Source organism: Toxorhynchites rutilus, chromosome 1 (genome assembly GCF_029784135.1).
Source record: "Toxorhynchites rutilus septentrionalis strain SRP chromosome 1, ASM2978413v1, whole genome shotgun sequence".
Classification (NCBI taxonomy): domain Eukaryota; kingdom Metazoa; phylum Arthropoda; class Insecta; order Diptera; family Culicidae; genus Toxorhynchites; species Toxorhynchites rutilus.
The window spans coordinates 1,907,918-1,926,292 of record NC_073744.1 but is presented as its reverse complement, the minus strand read 5'-3'; the positions used below and the strand labels follow the sequence as shown (position 1 = coordinate 1,926,292).

The 18,375-nt window shown below is 38.1% G+C and overlaps 1 long non-coding RNA gene across 1 annotated transcript; it reads right to left on the bottom strand.

Annotated features, from left to right (window-relative positions):
* Positions 1-16,732: 16,732 nt before the first annotated feature.
* On the bottom strand, positions 16,733-17,817 carry LOC129771927 (uncharacterized). Its single transcript, XR_008742504.1, has 3 exons — positions 17,608-17,817; positions 17,436-17,548; positions 16,733-17,362 (listed from the first exon to the last, which is right to left on the bottom strand). It is a non-coding gene; the product is annotated as an uncharacterized LOC129771927 (long non-coding RNA).
* Between the last annotated feature and the right edge of the window lie 558 nt (positions 17,818-18,375).

Sequence of the window (18,375 nt, the reverse complement as noted above, 5' to 3'; positions counted from 1 at the left end):
GTCCCGCATGTGACAAAAAATTGAACGGCTGAAGCACTTTAAAACCCCATCTCCACTTACTCAGAATTCAAAAAATTTCATTTATCAGAATAACTGACTAGAACCTCATTAATCACATCCAAACATATTTCGAGCATGTTCCGGATACCCTCTATGACCAGTTTCTGAGTTGAACCAAAAATCCATAATGCGACTCTTCTATGCAAGCGCAATTCTACAATTAATTAATGTAAGTCAAATTATGTAAGTAAGTTACTTGAATCAAATAATCATCATCATACCTGAATAATCAGAATGAAAAAAATAAGCAATCATGTTTTTAAAGCTTCAAAGTTTAAAGCTGGATTTGTTCAGGTTTTTATTTAAAGTAATAACCCGTGTTTAATTATTTCATTAACATACCATAAACAATTAAAATTGCCTTGTTTCGCAATGTTTCACATCTAAAAAAACACCGAAATCATTTTGCATACAGGTCAAAAATATTTGTTCTCTGTTTTTGAAATGAAAACACAAAATGGCGCTAAAACGCTAGAATGGAGAGAGCCCGAAAAAAGTCACCATACTATCAAATTGTCTGTGTTACATCCTTTATTTGACACTACTGAAAATTCGGTAGGAAGTACCGTTCCTCGGGTAGTTTCAGTATCACCAGTCGCGTTAGAAACACCTTCCCCTACAAGATGAACCTTTGGAAGGGGAAGTGAAGATCTCAGAGGAAAGTGAGAAGTATTCAGAGTAATGAAAAACATAAATAATACATCTATCCCCCGATTTACACTGAAGATAGGCTCCCGAAAAAACCGTGTAGAATTAAATTTTCGATTGTGGTATGTAAAACCGCGTAAAACGATATAAACTCTCAATATATGCTCAATTATGTAATTTATTTAGGTAAAAAATTATAATCTACTTATCGATTTCATTATAGATCCTGGATACAAATAAAACAAAGAATTCTTCAAGAAACTAAATGGTAACAAGTTTATTCGCTATCACCACTTTTAGGAACTACCAGTCTTTTTATGCTGATTAGTATAAAGTCATCCTTATTATTTGAGCATTCCTGATGCGATTCTTGTTCAACAGTCGACGAATTCGGGAAGATCTCAAATTCGACTTCAAACTTGGTGATAAAAAATTCGATTAACAGCTGCGTAGATTTTTTTTTTGCTTTATTGATCATTAAATTTTTTAAAAAGATTTTCAGTCGAAAGATGGAGATATAACTTTCCTTTACTTTTTATTTATGTCGATATTTTTGGCATTCTAAAAGCTTGAAGAATTGACATAAATTACACATAAAGACTCCAAAAATGCTATGAAACTGGTAACTTATCAGTTCTAAAACGGTTCGCACTCGTATTCAAACGATGATTCTATTTAACTTGCTTTCATATGAACTACATATATACTTTTTTTTTAAGTTTTTCAAAATTTGTTATTTTATAAACCGTGTAAAAGCGAAATCGTGTAAAACAGGTACCGTGTAAATAGGGGGATAAGTGTATATAGTTTGCTACAATACGGTGGAATTCTTATTTAATACAACTTATTGATTGTGACAACGCTTTTTTTTACTTAAATCGTTTATTTTTACAGGCTCAGTTACAAAGGTTTAAAGGAGCCGAACTCCTTACTGTATTGTTACTAGTATATATACATTTTTGCTTGCTAATGTTAATAATATAGGAAACCGAATGTGACAACGCTTCGTGGATACTGTTTTTTTTTGCACAGGGCGTGTTGTCACGTCACAAAATAAATGCCTATTTTTGCAATGTTCTTGCGAGTTTTCTGAAAAACTGAATATACAGGAATCACCGTTCATATTTTGTTGACAAATCATGGAACAAAGGTTATTTGTATGTTTTGAAACGGAACTGAAATACAACATTAGTGTTCGAAAGGCGAAAACCGCAAAAAGACAGGTGTTGTCACGTCACAAAACTATTGGGCTGGCAACGCTCGAATTCAACTTTAAAGTTGAAACTGAAGATTCTTGTAGGGAATTTTCTCAATTTTACTATGATATCGTTTGCTGTTTGGAAACCGTGTGATTTATACATGAAAACGAAAAAAAAAGTTGATGTGTCTGAGCTTAGGGGCACGGACGGGATTTTGACATAGGACTGTGATTGTGTGTAGTAATTGCATTTAAATTGAGTTTTTCATTGTTCAAAATTTGTATTTTTTCTCTTCTGATATTTCAAATGGATGCCCTGGAGAAACCGTTTTCTGTATATACTTGTATTCTTTAATCGGGTTAGATGACATAACGTGTTAGAATTCGGAACCGCATTCTGTTCGAAAATACCAAAAATACCATTAAAGGGTGTGTCACATCAAATTGCATCACGGAAAAAACGATGTAGAAATTTAATTTTTAGGAATTATATCTTCAGCTTTCGCTTATAATCAGATAAGAGTGTATAGATCACGTTGGCCATGCTTCACTGTCAATTTTTTTCGTAAATTTGGAAAAATGTCGTCGAACGAAAAAGAGCGTCGTGAATTAATCCTGTACACTCATTTCGAGAATCCGGAGTTGTCACATCGGGACATCGGTAGGATGCTGGGAATCGTCCAATCCACGGTCAGCAGAGTGCTAAAACGATACTTCGAGAACCTAACCATCGACCGGAAGGTGAAGAACGGCAAAAATGGATGCTCCGTCAGTGAAAAAGATCACAAGCGCGTAGTTAAGCAGTTTAGACGTGATCCGAGAAGTTCGGTCCGGGATGTCGCCAATAAGCTGAATTTGTCAAGTTCATTCGTCCAGCGGACCAAGCAGCGGGAGGGCCTGCGTACATACAAGGTTCAGAAGGCTCCTAACCGCGACGAAAGGCAAAACATGGTGGGGAAAACGCGAGCCCGGAAGCTGTACACCGAAATGCTGACGAAGCCGCATTGCCTGGTAATGGACGACGAAACCTACGTCATAGCGGACTTTCGTCAGCTGCCAGGCCTGTTGTTCTTCTCCGCAGAGGACGAATTCAGCGTTCCGGAGGAGATTCGCAAGCAGAAACTATCCAAGTTTGCCAAAAAGTACATGGTGTGGCAAGCGATCTTAGTGCTCCCGTGGCCGAGTGGTTAGCGTCATAACTAACATGCCGGGTGTTCGGGTTCGATTCCCGTTCTGGTCGGGGGAATTTTTCGTCAAATAAATCTCCTCCGACTTGCACTGTGATCACGCGTATTCTAGAGCTTGCCACTCAGAATGCATTCAAGGCGTGTTATTTGGCATAGAAATCTCAACTAAGTACTAATAAAAATGACGCAAGTAATACTACGTTGAGACGGCGAAGTTCCTCTAGGAACGTTAGTGCCATTGAAGAAGAAGAAGAAGTGGCAAGCGATCTGCTCTTGCGGAAAGCGGAGCGCCCCCTTCGTGATGACCGGCACGGTAAATGGGCAGGTTTACCTCAAGGAGTGCCTACAGAAGCGCTTACTACCACTATTGAAGCAGCACGAGGGCCCGACCATCTTCTGGCCGGATCTCGCTTCGTGCCACTATTCAAAGGACGTGTTGGAGTGGTACGAAGCCAACGGGGTCACCTTCGTGCCAAAGGAAATGAACCCGCCCAACGCGCCGGAGCTTCGCCCAATAGAGAAATATTGGGCGATTATGAAGCAGGCCCTCCGGAAGAACCCAAAAGTTGTCAAATCGGAGGCGGACTTCAAGAGAAAATGGATTTCTGTTAAAAAAAAACTACAACCTGACGTTGTACAGAACCTTATGGACGGGGTAATGAGGAAGGTGCGAGCATACGGACTTGGGCTCGAAGTATGAATAAAAAGAAAATGCCAAAAGTTGTTTAATAGTTTTTGTTTTACTGTCTAAAATTTTCAAAAGGATCGGTCTACTGGGCGAATTTCTACAGCGTTTTTTCCGTGATGCAATTTGATGTGACACACCCTTTATAGCCATTACTACCCTTTTCTTCTGTTCATTCAATCATGCAGAAGAAGACAAAGATTCATCATGTATCATTTTTAAACACAAGTCTAAATAGTTAAGACCTACATGAATATAAGACTGAGTCAAATCAATCTATGACTACAAAAATATATTATAGATAAAAATAGCATTATCTCCTTCGTTACCACGTTGTCTGGAACATTGTTTGTGATAACTTTATAGCCCTGTAAGATCGCGAGCTATCATAATCTGATTTACGTGGGTATACCCTTTCGATCTTCTAAATCAGCAGCTATTTAAATTCATTTATTGCATTTTACATAACCAAACAACATACTCGATATTATGACATCCTGGACCACAATTACACAAATTGTTAGTAGTGAGACCTACACGATAAAAACATGAATTGGACAACATACAATATAATATAAAATTCGCATCAACTCCTTTTCCTTTTCCTTTAAACTGCGTCCGTAATCCAGAACCTTGATTTATTATAAAGACATCCAATACTTGCAATAACTTCCAGGTAGCAGTAGATTTTTTTCTGTGAGTTCAAGTTCAACAAGTGTTTCGGATTCCACTTTCAGTCGATCGGACTTCGTAATAACAGCTCTTACAAGTCCCTTTACGCCAACGAAAAGGAAAGAATCATCTGTGCCTCTGACTGATATTCATGCAAAAACGATTTAACTGTCGATGCTGCCGTAATACAAAAAGTAAATTTCGGTCCAAGCAGCTTTGCATCCACAGCATTGGCGACAATCTCGAATAGCTTCGACCGGAAAACTGATGCAAAACTCCAATCCAAACTCTGGATGGTTTTCCTTAAGCTTATTCTCCTCTTGTTTTTTGTAAGTACAGATTCACGTTACTTAGAAGGTAGTAACACGCTAAAACCAATACAGTAACATTTTAGAACGCAAAAAAAACACTGAGCAAAAAAATCCCGACTTCGTGATGCAATTCCCGACTTTTTGCCGCATTTCCCGCTTTTCCCGAATGGGTGGCCATGCTGTATCTACGAGTTTTTGTATGTATTCGGAAGGAATTAGTAATGAATTGTATTGTAATGAATCAGAATGTTTATTTGAATATCCTGAAAAAAATTGAAGGCAAAGTGTCAACAAAGTGAGATTGAATCGAGGATTTAAATTTTAGCAAGACAAAGACCCAAAGCACATGGCACATAGAGTTCGTACATGGTTATATTACAATTGCTCAAAAGTTATTGATGCTCCTTCATAATCTCCCGACAACAAACCCAGAAAAAATTTCACAGGAGGGTTGTGTCCGAGACACGACCGCATAGTTGACGTAGGATTCCGTTAGGCTATCTGTTGCATGCTGATTTTGGATATGTTTGAAGAATTACATCGTTAATTTGGTGGCCCTGAAAAGTGTTTTTGTTGTTGTTAGGTATTGATAGAAGGATGATGATGAGATATGATGAAAGCCGCCCTCTGTGGCCCTGAACGAGATGGCTTCTATATTATGTATGGATGAAATGAAGAAAAAAACTCATCAAAATAATATAAGGTGTTTATTCAATCCAACGGAACACGGAATTCCTTTATTTTTCAAAATTTTTTCGTCGCATGAATTTTCCTTGGGAGAAAAAAAAATCGTTTCATATTTCAAGCCATTTCAACACAACCGCTACCGCTACCTTTTACACCTACACTTGTGCTAAAAGTTTTAGAATGCATGATCGGTTATTGATATGAAATTGCACGAAGCAACCACCATAAAAGTTCAAAATTCAAATTTTATTCAGTTCATTGAAACATCATTCTTCAATCAATCCATCGAAAGATTCTTATTGGAATGAAAATTGAAAAAAAATCGCACTCGTCCATCGCTCCCAACTTATTCGCCAGCTCGTATGTAATCAGCAATGTCCACGCTAGTTACCATGAGCACTATCTATTTGTGCGCGTCGTTCGTTGAACTATCGACTAGAAGGGTATTTCTATGCTGATTTCCCCCAGGTACCTTGAATTTGAAATATCTGTTGGGGAATACATGTCGTTGGAAACAAAAGCTCCCCCTGTTTTCATGTATTTGCAATGCCGATTTCCCCCAGGCAGCCTGGTTTTGATGTCTCTCTTAGGGAACACATTTCGATGGGAACAAAAGCTCCCCCAACTTTCACGTGTTTGCTAAGCCGATTTCTCGGTACCTTCAATTTCGACCACTCAGAACGAGGTTAGTTTCATGACATATACTATTTTTTTTTATCCCTTTTGTTTATTTTAGGCTCATTAGCATTTTAGCTGTAACAGAGCCGAATTTTAATCGTGTACATGTCACATGTTTATCATATCTATAATTAGCACATTACACAGTTGCCATTTTTCGACGTTAGACTATTCCCTACTATACCATTGCATATGGTACACATTTACACAGTAGCCATTTAGGCGTAAGAGTTTTCTATCTGTTCTTCCATTATCCAGTTAGACCAGACAGCGGAGACAGTTGTTGATCATTGTTGAGTTATTTATAGAACAGCAGCCCGATGTTTCTTGCAGAGCAGAGCAGTTGTATGGACGAATCGATCTTTATTCGACCGTGGATCGATCTCCATCGCTGATGATTGTTGCGTGGACGTAGCTATTCTGTAACAACACAAAGATGGTCAATGAGGGCCCTGAGTTTTGAACTCACGATCGATCGCTTACTAAGCGAACGCGCAACCAATGTGGCTACGGAGACCCCCTGACATATACTATTTGATTCAATTTAAAAATTGTTATGGAGTGCCGAAATTGATTGCCGCAAAAATCTCACCAATCCATCATGAAATGACTGAGCTATGAACGTTTGAAATTGGACAATTTTCACGATGTGCTCGATTTTCGATTTTCAGTTTGTACCCCAATATGTTCCCGAAAGACGTAATGCTACGTCAAAACTAAGGGAGTAATCTGGGCAGGAATGTTAGAAACCAGGAAATTTCTAAAAATAAACCACTCGATGAACGAATGGATGAATATCCCAGCAGCTAAAGACAGTTTCAATGAACAAGGGTTACCATACTAAAAATGGAATTCTTAAATTGATCAACGCCTTCGAAATCGAGTTGAAATTTCAACCACCGTACGAATATGAGTTTGAGTCTATTTTCATACACTAGCACACATACATTCGCCATTTTTAGAGAAATAAAAACCATTATTCTTAAAACAGACGGCAAACCTTTTCTCTCTCATATGACTCGGTGACCAAACGTATCATTTTGAACGGAACAGTACCGTTCTTAGTCCATTTTTTTTATCCCATTTATTTATTTGTGGCTCATTAGCATTTTAGCTGTAACATGGCCGAATTTTAATCGTGTACATGTCACATGATTATCATATCTATAATTAGCACATTACACACAGTTGCCATTCGCCAGTATTCCTTCTATACCATTACATAATAGCCATTTAGGCGTAAGAGTTTTCTATCTGTTCTTCCTTTATCCAGTTAGACCGGACAGCGGAGACAGTTGATTGATCATTGTTGAGTTATTTATAGAACAGCAGCCCGATGTGTCTTGCAGAGCAGAGCAGTTGTATGGATGAATCGATCTTATTTCGACCGTGGATCGATCTCCATCGCTGATGATTGTTGCGTGGACGTAGCTATTCTGTAACAACACAAAGATGGTCAATGAGGGCCCTGAGTTTTGAACTCACGATCGATCGCTTACTAAGCGAACGCGCAACCATTGTGGCTACGGAGACCCCCTTAGTCCATTTTTGATTAGCCTTTTTTTTTTGCCTTTTTATCATTTTTTTCATTTTTTTTGCCTTTTTATCAATTTGTACCATATTTTGGATCCAGAGAAAAACATATTCTTTTGTCATTATTTCCCATATTTTTCTTCAAATGAACTTCTGATTGGAACTTGGATTTAAATTTGGCTCAGCGTATTCGCAGAGAAAGAGTTTGTCTACCAATTGTTTATTTATGGAGAAAAATTTATGAGTTTTTGTGATTTCGTTTCTGAACATTACGATTGTTTAGTGACCTTTCAAACATTTATTGTTCTTGTGGAGACACTGAAGTTGCTGTTAATCTGGATTATTTTATTAGAATTTTAAAACATGAAAGAAAAGAAGTATTTTGTCCACTGATATGCAAACTATTCCTAAAGGTTCAATTAATTTAGGTGATATACAAGAGGCTAAATTTATTGACACTGGAACATTTTTACGATCCTGCGTTGGAGTACATTAAAAAACGAAAGACTGGTATCGTAAAATATTTGGTGTGATGAAATAGGGTATCATGAGTTTATGAAGCGCATTGATTTTAATTTGTGTTGAATGGATTTTTTATCTTACGATGATAACGATGATTTCTACGATGTGGATAACGGAAAATTCACGACTCAATGATGAAACCATTAATACTATGATAATGAATGAATGATCCCACAGATCTTTGATCTGGAATGTGACAGCTTTGAGTTGAAGAGCGTTGTAGATGTTAGGATTTTTGATTTTATTCTCGGTTTTATGTACTTAATAAAATTCTTTAGAAAAAATGGAATGGTAATGTCGGGGACATAACCGGAGAGACGTAGGACTATTTACACTAAGGGCAGTCAATTGAAATAACTTATTGAATATCCTGTTCCTGTATTGAATTCCTCTGTTCCTGTTAGCAAAAGTATACCTCCAACGATCCTTCTTCTCACCATTGTTTTCGGCACAAATTCGTAGAAAACTCATGATCGATCGGAATCGAACCACCATCCACCAATAAGCCCTATACCCTCCCAGAATCGCACAAGTTCTTCACAAGCAAACCAAAATCACTGTATTTTTGGTTTTTTCTGATATCTCTTTAGAATGCATCAACCTGTTGCATTGAATTTAATTGTAATAACTCTTTTGTAAAAGGCTTGGTGGCCCTGAAAAGCGCCAAAAAAAACTGCCGTTTGTCAAAATTTGTGTTTTTATTTTGTCAATGCACTCTTCTAGACAAACTGAATGCAACTAATTGCAGCCAGACAAGTTTGCATCAATATCATGCGCTGTATTGATTACATGAAAGCGGTGGGTGACGGTTGTCCGTTGGATGGTAACCAAACTAGAACTCGTTGGCCGTTGCTATCGCTACTCGCTGCTGATAATGATATTCGTTGTTATGCTGAAACCGTAGCCTTGGTGTATTAGCTCTGCTTCGCGGTAAGAAAATGAATGATGTTTTCGGAGAGCAACTGTCAAATTTATTTGATTTGATTGGCGATAGAATCACAAGGGGAGAGGCTTACGATTCAATGTTTCGCTTGTATCCAAATTATATTCCGCTGTTACTCTAATTGTTCCTTTTTGGTCGTTACAATTTGAGGAGCACAAATTGGACCGATCAAAGCGTGGCACTTCGTGCGTTTGGATAATGCCTTACGTTTCATAACTATTCAATTGTTTATCTCAAAACATGTTATTCATTGTGATAGATGCGTAGAAATATTTCAATTGATGCAAACACCTTTGCGATCTATCAAGAGATGCTCGAGTTATAAGCATTCGAATTCCTACACGTTCAGTGTTTAGATTTTCATTCTACTTTTTCAATCTATGTAGACCAATACATTCTTAATACTACCCTCCATGACTTCCTTCTAGACTTGGTTCTACGTCAAAATATTACACTATATATTTATTGGCTTACGTGTCCCGATTTTATCCCTGAACTATTTGGTTAACCTACACATGACACTGTGACTTTATCTAAATAGAATGTTCCAAAAGATTGTTTTCGATTTCGAGTTTGTATCACTTCATGTGAACAATCGATACAGCTTCCAAAATACACAGTGCCTCTCATGGAAAGGGTGACGTTTTTGTTCTGATAATTTTATCTGTGTGAGTGTGGTATGTAACAATTATCATATCCAGTGCATTCGAAATACCCTACAGGTAGTACTATTGTACCAACGTCGAGAACGAAATGATAGAGTAAAGGTAAATTTCTGTTTATTACAAGGTAAATTAGTTACAGAAACTTCTCAGATAATATGACGTGTTTACGAGAGTGATGTTATGCTACAGTGATGAATTACCACTTGTGCATCTTGCGGGCCCGGATTCGACTAGAACGATCCTAATACTAGGAGCGAAGGATTGTATGATAAAGCATACCCATATTATTCTGGATAAGAACCATGTGAATACTGGCCACATCCAAAGTTGAAACGAGTGATGGAAGGAAAAAAGTGTCGCAATAATTTCGGATGTCGAGAGAGTTCATTTTGGGATAATACGAAAAGGGTTCTTGGAGTGCTTCAAAACTTTCAGATTCCCAAATCGATTACACTGATCAAAAAATATGCAATTTATGGGCCCTATTATATGAATCGTATTTCGTAAATCGAGATAATCTCTAACCAGGTCGAATTTCATGTGTTGCAATTGCATAAATTTAAGCGTTTCTGAAATGTTTCCCAGAGTAATATGTCAGGGACGCAAACCAAAACAAAATAATTATCTGAAAATATGCAACATGCAATCCAAAAAACTTGAAAAATTCTGACAGTTGCACCGATAGCTTTCACTCGTTCGATGCAATCGACTTACTCGGTATATACAGGGTTTTCCAACTTTGAATTCCGAAAGTAAATTGAAATAAAACACACTTAGAATTCGAATTTCGATGAAACTTTTATTTCAAATTAAAGTTTGGTTTATGCCATTATGTGTGGAATACAACATCATTCAAATGTCCACCTAGGGCTTCCTCGCACACCTTGATCCGGAACAGGTAATTTTCGATGACTTTTCGGCACATATGGGACGGTATCTCGGTCATAACTTCACGAATGTTGTCTTTCAAATGTTCAAGAGTTTTCGGAGAGTTGGCATAGACACAGTCTTTCGCATAACCCCACGAAAAAAAAGTCTAGCGGGTTCAAATCGCATGATCTGGACGGCTAATTGGCATCACCAAAACGCGAAATTATGCGTCCCTCAAATTTCGTTCGCAATATGGCCATGTTCGGTCGTGTTGTGTGGCACGAGGCGCCATCCTGCTGAAACCACATGTCATCCGTATCCATATCTTCAATTTGTGGCAAACAAAATCGGTTAACATGCGGCCATAGCGCTCATCATTCACAGTTACCGTTTCGCCGTCCTCATTTTCAAAGAAATACGGCCCGATTACTCCACCAAACCATAATGCGCACCAAACAGTGGCGGATGCAATGGCCTCTCAACAATCACGTGTGGGTTTTCTGAGCCTCATATACGGAAATTTTGGGTGTTCACATAGCCACCGAGCTCGAAATGTGCCTCATCGCTGAAGAAAATTTGATGCGAAAATTCAGCATTTTGCTGCTGTTGTTCGTTCATCCAATCGACGTATGACCGACGTCACCACGCTCTAATTTTTGTACCATTTGGACTTTATATAGATGTAGATGCAAGTCCAAATGCAAAATTCGCCACAATTATGTGCTTGACAAGCCCAATTGCTGAGCACGCCGGGGAATCGAAACATTCGGGTCATCCTCCACACTGGCAGCAACAGCAGCAATATTTTCGGCCGAACGCACATTACACAGGTTTCACAATATCCGCTACGGATCCAGTTTGTTCGAATTTACGCACTACATTAGCGATTGTGTGCTCTGTAGGCCGTCCATGACAGCTATGTCAAACGGTTGTCAGCGCAGGGCTGTATACTTTCGGAAGCCCGAAATGGAAAACCCTATATAATAGTAAAATAGAGCTAACGATCATAATTCTTATTGACTCGATTTGTATAATAAAGCTCTATGTATTTGTATATAGTTTTTCACTCAACGATTTGATTAAATGTTAACACAGATACTTTTTGAAATATGTATGATTTTCTTTCGCTCATTATCTCACTATGTTATTGGTTTCTTTAGTTCGCACTAACATCCAGCAGAACTTCCGACGAGCGTGAACAAATGTAGTGAATATTTCAAAAAAATCCTTTCCGATATTACCAACATCTAATTGTTTCTACAGATTCCATTAATATGCATATTTCAACATTTTGAAAGCTTTTACACATGCCTTTTTTTTGTTTACAATTCGAGTTTACCGCTGATTCGCTCATATGCTTTCGCTCGTCAGTATTCAGTGAATTTGGTAAATTGAGCCGTATCCACATTCCACCATCTAGGATCGATGGTTGGGACAGACAAAGCGAAGAGATCGTTTCACGCTTCAACCCAACTCATTCGGTAGACGGTTGTGTGTTTGTTTTGTTATTTCGCTCGCTTCTTTCCAACCGAGAGTGATCGAACGATAAATGGCGATGAGTAAAATACAAATTGCCACCGCTAGAAGGATTCCGTGACTGAGATTGCAAAGTATTTCGCACTTCTCCATTGAAGTTCGGTGGATTGCACCGACAAAAAAAAGAAAGCTATGCGCGAAATTGGTAACTATATCGTTTCTCATTGGTCCTTCTAGAAGTTTGCAGTTGTGTTATACTTAGGCTGACCAAATAGTTGAAGATTGAAAACGGCACACGCAAGCAAAAACAAACAAAAAGACATAATATTTGTTAAAAAAATTTATTGAGTGGAATCAATCACGCATTTCAGATGTATCTGATTTGTTCTCTACAGTGAAAGAATATTTAGATGATTATGAAATTTTGCGAAAGAGATTATGATTTTTTTGATATTTTATCATATCCATTTTTCATGTACCGTCGATGGGGGTGAAAACGGGTCAAAAAAGGTAGTTTTCGAACTTTTTGTTGAATAACTATGGTAAATTAGAGTAAAACACAATTTTGATTACGTAGAAATGTTCTCTAATGATGAACACTCATGAGTTGTCACTCTAAGGATTCGGGGATAGGGTTCTCAGGGTCGCATATTCCCTAGCCGGCTACCACCTCTCGAGGCCACCTGCTAAGCCCCCTCACTGAATGCGCTCAAAGATTGTGCAGTGCTGACTCACCTTCTTCCGACCGATTGAGGACGAGGGCTGAAGACTTCTTTAGAGTCCGAAGGACGATGAAAGCGAAGAGATAGCGAAGGGTCGTAAAGGAGCACGATTATCTGTTTTATGTACAATGTTTCTTCTTCCTTTATTCTTTCTTTTCTCTATATCCTTTTCATCTGTCCCTAAATTCTTCTACCTTGTAACCGTTCGGAGTCCCGACACGCGAGTTTAGCTAAATCAGGTTTATTATAATTTCTCTCAGGGTCAAGCTAGCCTCGAACGATCACGCATATAGGGCCAAAAAAGTCACAAAAAATCACGAAACCTACGTGAACTTCCCTGCAAAAAATGCTGTTACCCAAAACTCCGATTTCCGCGAATACCTGGATTTTCAGGAAACTTTCCAATTCGGTTAGCTAACTTTAGGAGAGGGAATCAACCAGAAAAAGTCCCGAATAAAACTCAACCGAACAAAATATTATTTCTAGAAAGAAAAAAAAACTCTTTTGTAACCCTATTTACACTTTATTTTCTACTCTTCCTCTCCTTTCATGTTTCTCTATTTCCCTATTCTTAATCGACTCTCATAAAAGCTTCTCTCTTCCCAACACTTTCAATGTAACGTAAAATAAACGTATCGTAACGTTTCCTACGCGATGGCGCAGGGTTTTTACCGTTTTGACGATGTGCGATGAAAAGCTGGATACAGCCGTAGCTCGATTTGCTGTCGGCGAGCTAGCGTTTTTGCTCGTGGGTATCGACCAGGACTCCGCGGTCAGAAAACTCAAAAAATGGCACAGCGTATGATGACGGACGCTGCGGGGCACTGCGAAACACGCCGAGTGCCGGTTGAACGATCGAACGAAGTCGTAAGAGTTTCGTCCGTTCGTTGCGAATAAGGAATCCTCAGGAAATTATTCCGGATAATTGGCAGATTTAGAATCCCGGATATGCTGCCTGTTGAACAGGCAATCTCTGTTCTCCAAAACCAACGTAAAAATAGCGAAACTTTATAATGAACTATCTTTATAACTGTAACTGTAACTTGTAAAATCTCTTTGTACTTTTCGCACTTTAAAAAAACGTTCCGCTCTCTGACCGCTCCTCAAACGAAATGCCCGAGAGTTCCGAAAAATTGCAGGTCCTAGCTGTAGTATGCCAAGTGGCCATTGATTTCCGCCCGTAAAATTTCTTGCAAAGAAATTCGCCGAATATTCCCTTCTCGTTTGCAATTATTTGAGAGGAACTAAACCCCAAAGAAATAGTTGGGATTTACGACGCATAGATGGCATTGCGTATTATTAATTCCGCACTGGTTTCTATAATTTATTCATTTATTTTTTTCATTCTATTTTATTTATAACAACGGGAAAACGTTACAACCTATCGTTATTTATCCTGTATGTGACGTCACAGTTTTTCATATACTTGCGGTACTTGGGGGTGAATTCTTTTTCTCTCTTGATCGGTGATCTAGCACTGTGAATATTTCAGCTGCTCTGTGCAACTTCCTTGGGGAACTTCCGCTCTTCACAGTCTCTTTGACGCGACAATTCGCGATGGCGTATACGGATTGTCGTCTTCGCTTAAAATGGCTGGTAAAGCTTGTCGAGCTGTGAATTACGTTATACCGTTCTGAATCATATTTCGGACAACATCATATCTCGGACACTTTGTTCTAATATCTTGAAATGTTTCATGCACTGATGATATAAATATAAATTTAATATCACAATTGCTTCTTTAGAATGATTCCTTGGTTCCACTATCACTTTATTTGAGAATAACATTTGAATTATCACATAGTAGGAAAAAATCCAACAGCACCACTCATTGTCGTTTGTGTTTGACGTTTGTTTTGCGTGAGCACGTAGATTTTACCCGTTAATAAATATTTAAATTTCTCCCGTGTTTCATCAGTTCTCATCATCGTTAACAGTTTTCTGTGATTGCTTGGTAAGTGTTTCGCAGTTGACTATACAATATAATCAAGTGTAATGTAATTTTCGTCTATAAAATTACAAAATAAAGTGTCCGAAATTTGAATTCAGTCTGTCCGAAATTTGAATTCAGTCTGTCCGAAATTTGATTTAGTGTCCGAAGTTTGATTCTTATTCGCTTCATTTGAGAAGCATTTTATTCGATGATTTTATTATGTTTTCAATCAAATAGGTACCAAAGTAGAAAGCTTGAAAGCATATTGAACTAATTTATTAAAAATATCTACCAAATAATACCTGTGCATAAAGTTTAGATCTGTTTTCTGCAACATATGCCTTAAGCGTCCGAAATATGATTCGGAACGGTATGTAAAAAAAGGTCCGCTGGACGGACCTGTCCAGCGTATTAGTATCTGGGCTAGATATTCTGGAAAGACCATACCACACATTACCTTTTTTTCCAGATTTTTCTTCTCTCCTCTTCCTAGTTTTCTTATCCTTTGTTCTACGATTCTATCTTCTGTGAAACGGAACTAAACGTTACTACCTTTATTCCCATTTTCAATTTTCAACTAACCTTATATCTCCTCTATCGCTTTTCCTCCACAACCTCTATTCACAAAATCAATCTTTTTCTAATTTCAATTTTAACCTTCCGTCGCGCACTTCTTACTTCCTTAAACAGTCTAAGTCATTTGCCGGCACTGTTCATTCACCGAGCTTAACAAAGTTTTTTTTTCTAGTTGGCTACCCCGTTCGATGACGGTAGGCCAACTGGATAGTGTGTCGCGGTGGGTATTATTTACTCAGGACTCCAACTATTTGTGTACATCATAAAATCATCCAGTAACCGGCGGCTTGGAAAAAGTTTAATTTATTTTTCATACGTTTCTGTGAATTTGGGTGGAGCTCAAATTGCGCTTTCGAACCAACGGTTACAGAGTGTTCAAGGAATTGTTGAAAAATATTAATTTTTCTCTGCACTACGAATTAATGAAAGTTGACCCAATCTCACCCCTTAGGGCGATTACACATTATTCGGTTTCTGCCGGACCGGTTTCAAAAAGCGCCGCTGGGTTTGGACGGAAAACCGGACAACAATGTGAAAGAGACCTCGCCCTACACAAAACCATACATCTCTCACAAACACATACATGCATTTATTTATATGTGGATTTGACAGATAAACATTGCTGCAAATTCGCGATGACAATGGAATAGTGTCGACGTCTGGTGGCGACTTTCAATTAGAGGCCATAATTTGGGTCCCAAACTCAATTAGTGTAATCTTTATCAGATTAGGAGACACGAAGCCAGTTTTAAATACTTTTCATTATAATATAAAGTTGTCTTCAAAAACAGTTTTCGCATGAGATTTTTCCACTACTTGCAGAAAAGGTGTTTTTTATTTGAATAGAATATTAATTTGATACGGAAAAGTTAATTTTCATTCATAATTTTAATAATAAAAACATGTCCATTCCGCCTGGAAACCAATTATTTTTTATGCTCCCCTGAACTGGTAAACAAAGCTAAATGCCGTCAACGCGAATCCTCCTGCTACATGCAGCCTACGCAAAATGTTGTAATTCCAGCTGGTGCGGCAACCACGAACCTTTTCAAATTTGCGTCTCTTGGAGCTCTAAGAGCACGGCCAAAGTGAGAGCAGATCTCGCGGAGATGACGTTTACCCTGCATCAGGACTAGGTTTTTATCGATAGGTGCGATCAGAGCGGTCAAAGGTTTTAATTTCCCCGCCCCATTTCAGAATACATTCGCGAAACTTTTCCGTAATTCGCAGAGCACACACGTTCGTCTTGGGCTCTTGTGGATCTATAACGTTTCCCATAACGACGGCAATGTAAACTTGCATGATGAATGAACTTAAACAAACTTACTGGACAAAAATATGGTTGTCGTCAACAGTATTACCAAAACTAACTTCAATCCAGTTGCAGTGTACTTATCCATACGCTGAATTGTTTTATTTCCAAACATACAAAAATAGCTTAATTCATTTCACATGCTCAGTAGCCACACATTTTTTCAATAGTCGCAATAACACGGTTATATGAAAGTAAAGAATTTGATGAACCAATAATAATAACATTCCGTAATAACCTAGGTGCACTACTTAATTATATGTGATATGTGTGTGATTATCTTAGAATTTTCCTACGAGAGAATGTGTGCCCATCTATCCATTCTAGAGTCTTCTTATTCCACCATTGCAATAATAATCTTCACAATCAAAATAACATAATTTTATTTCAAACACTATCTCACTGCTGCTTCCGCAGATTCTCGTCCAGAAACGCTCTCAGCATATGCCGCAATTCCTCGAGCACGTACCTCTTGGGCAGAAACGGCTTCTCTAGGGCACATCTGTCAATACACTGATCCTGGGTGAAGAATGACCGAATCAGATATGCCAACAGCTGGTTGATTCCGCTCTGACAGTGCCGAAGCTTCGGCGTTGGGCAGCGGAACATCTTGACCACCGAGTACAGATCGAACAGTTTGGTCGCGAACACCTCTTCGTCGATCGCGTTCCGGGTCAGGTTGAACTGTGTGGAATATCGAATAAGAATATTAGGAGGGAGAACTATTTTTAATGCGTTCAAATTATCAAAAACTGACCTTCACATTCAGCTCAATAAAGTCGCTCAAAATTTATCCCTTGGTGAACCATTTGGAAATTTGTTTGTCATCATCGAACTCATTTAGTAGCGATTTCTAATAAAGGAACTTATCTATGAACAAAACAAAAACAGAAGTTAAAAAACTCAATTTGTTGAAAAACACCACCCACCGTTCACACACAGTCTACGGCAATATGCTTCATAATGTCCTCGTGCGCCTTTGCAGAAACTTTTATCATCGAACTTGTTCCACAGCAGCTGAATAAAGAAGCGAAATAAAAATTTCGGTATCTATATCACTTGCAAATTCTGATTGATTTCAAAATCAACAAACAAACGTCAATAGCACACACACATTTAATACATGGGGCGGAAAATTGCCTGAATTGTACTAATACTAACAGACATGACAAAAAACTGTCAATTCGCTTTTTTGTTATCGAGCTTCGTGCTCTGCTTTTGGGAAATGATAGTAATAATGGGTTTTCAGGTGCATTAAACACATATCTTAAAATAAAAATTATGAATGAAAATTAACTTCTTCTTATAAAGTGTTCTTTATGTAAGAGAGTAATACGTTCTTTTGCATGTGGGGAAACCTCCTGAACAATATTTGTGTTTGATAATGATTGTATATTACAATGATGAGTTTTAGTGAAAATATCAAGAAAATTATATAAAAATGGTTAAGGAAAAATCAGTACCACGGGTTTTAAGCAATCAAATAACATGAAGTAAAAATTTTCATTAAAAATTTAAACAACTTAAAACTGTCTTGAGGTGTGATAATCTTATAGAGAATGATTTGCCTTCCCAAACCGATGTTTCCACCAGACGTCGACACAATACTACTGTCATCGCTTATAATGCTTGTCCGGTCACCGGATATTGTAGTCGCAGTAGACGGCTGCATCACGGCGCCGTAAAGAGGTTGGTCC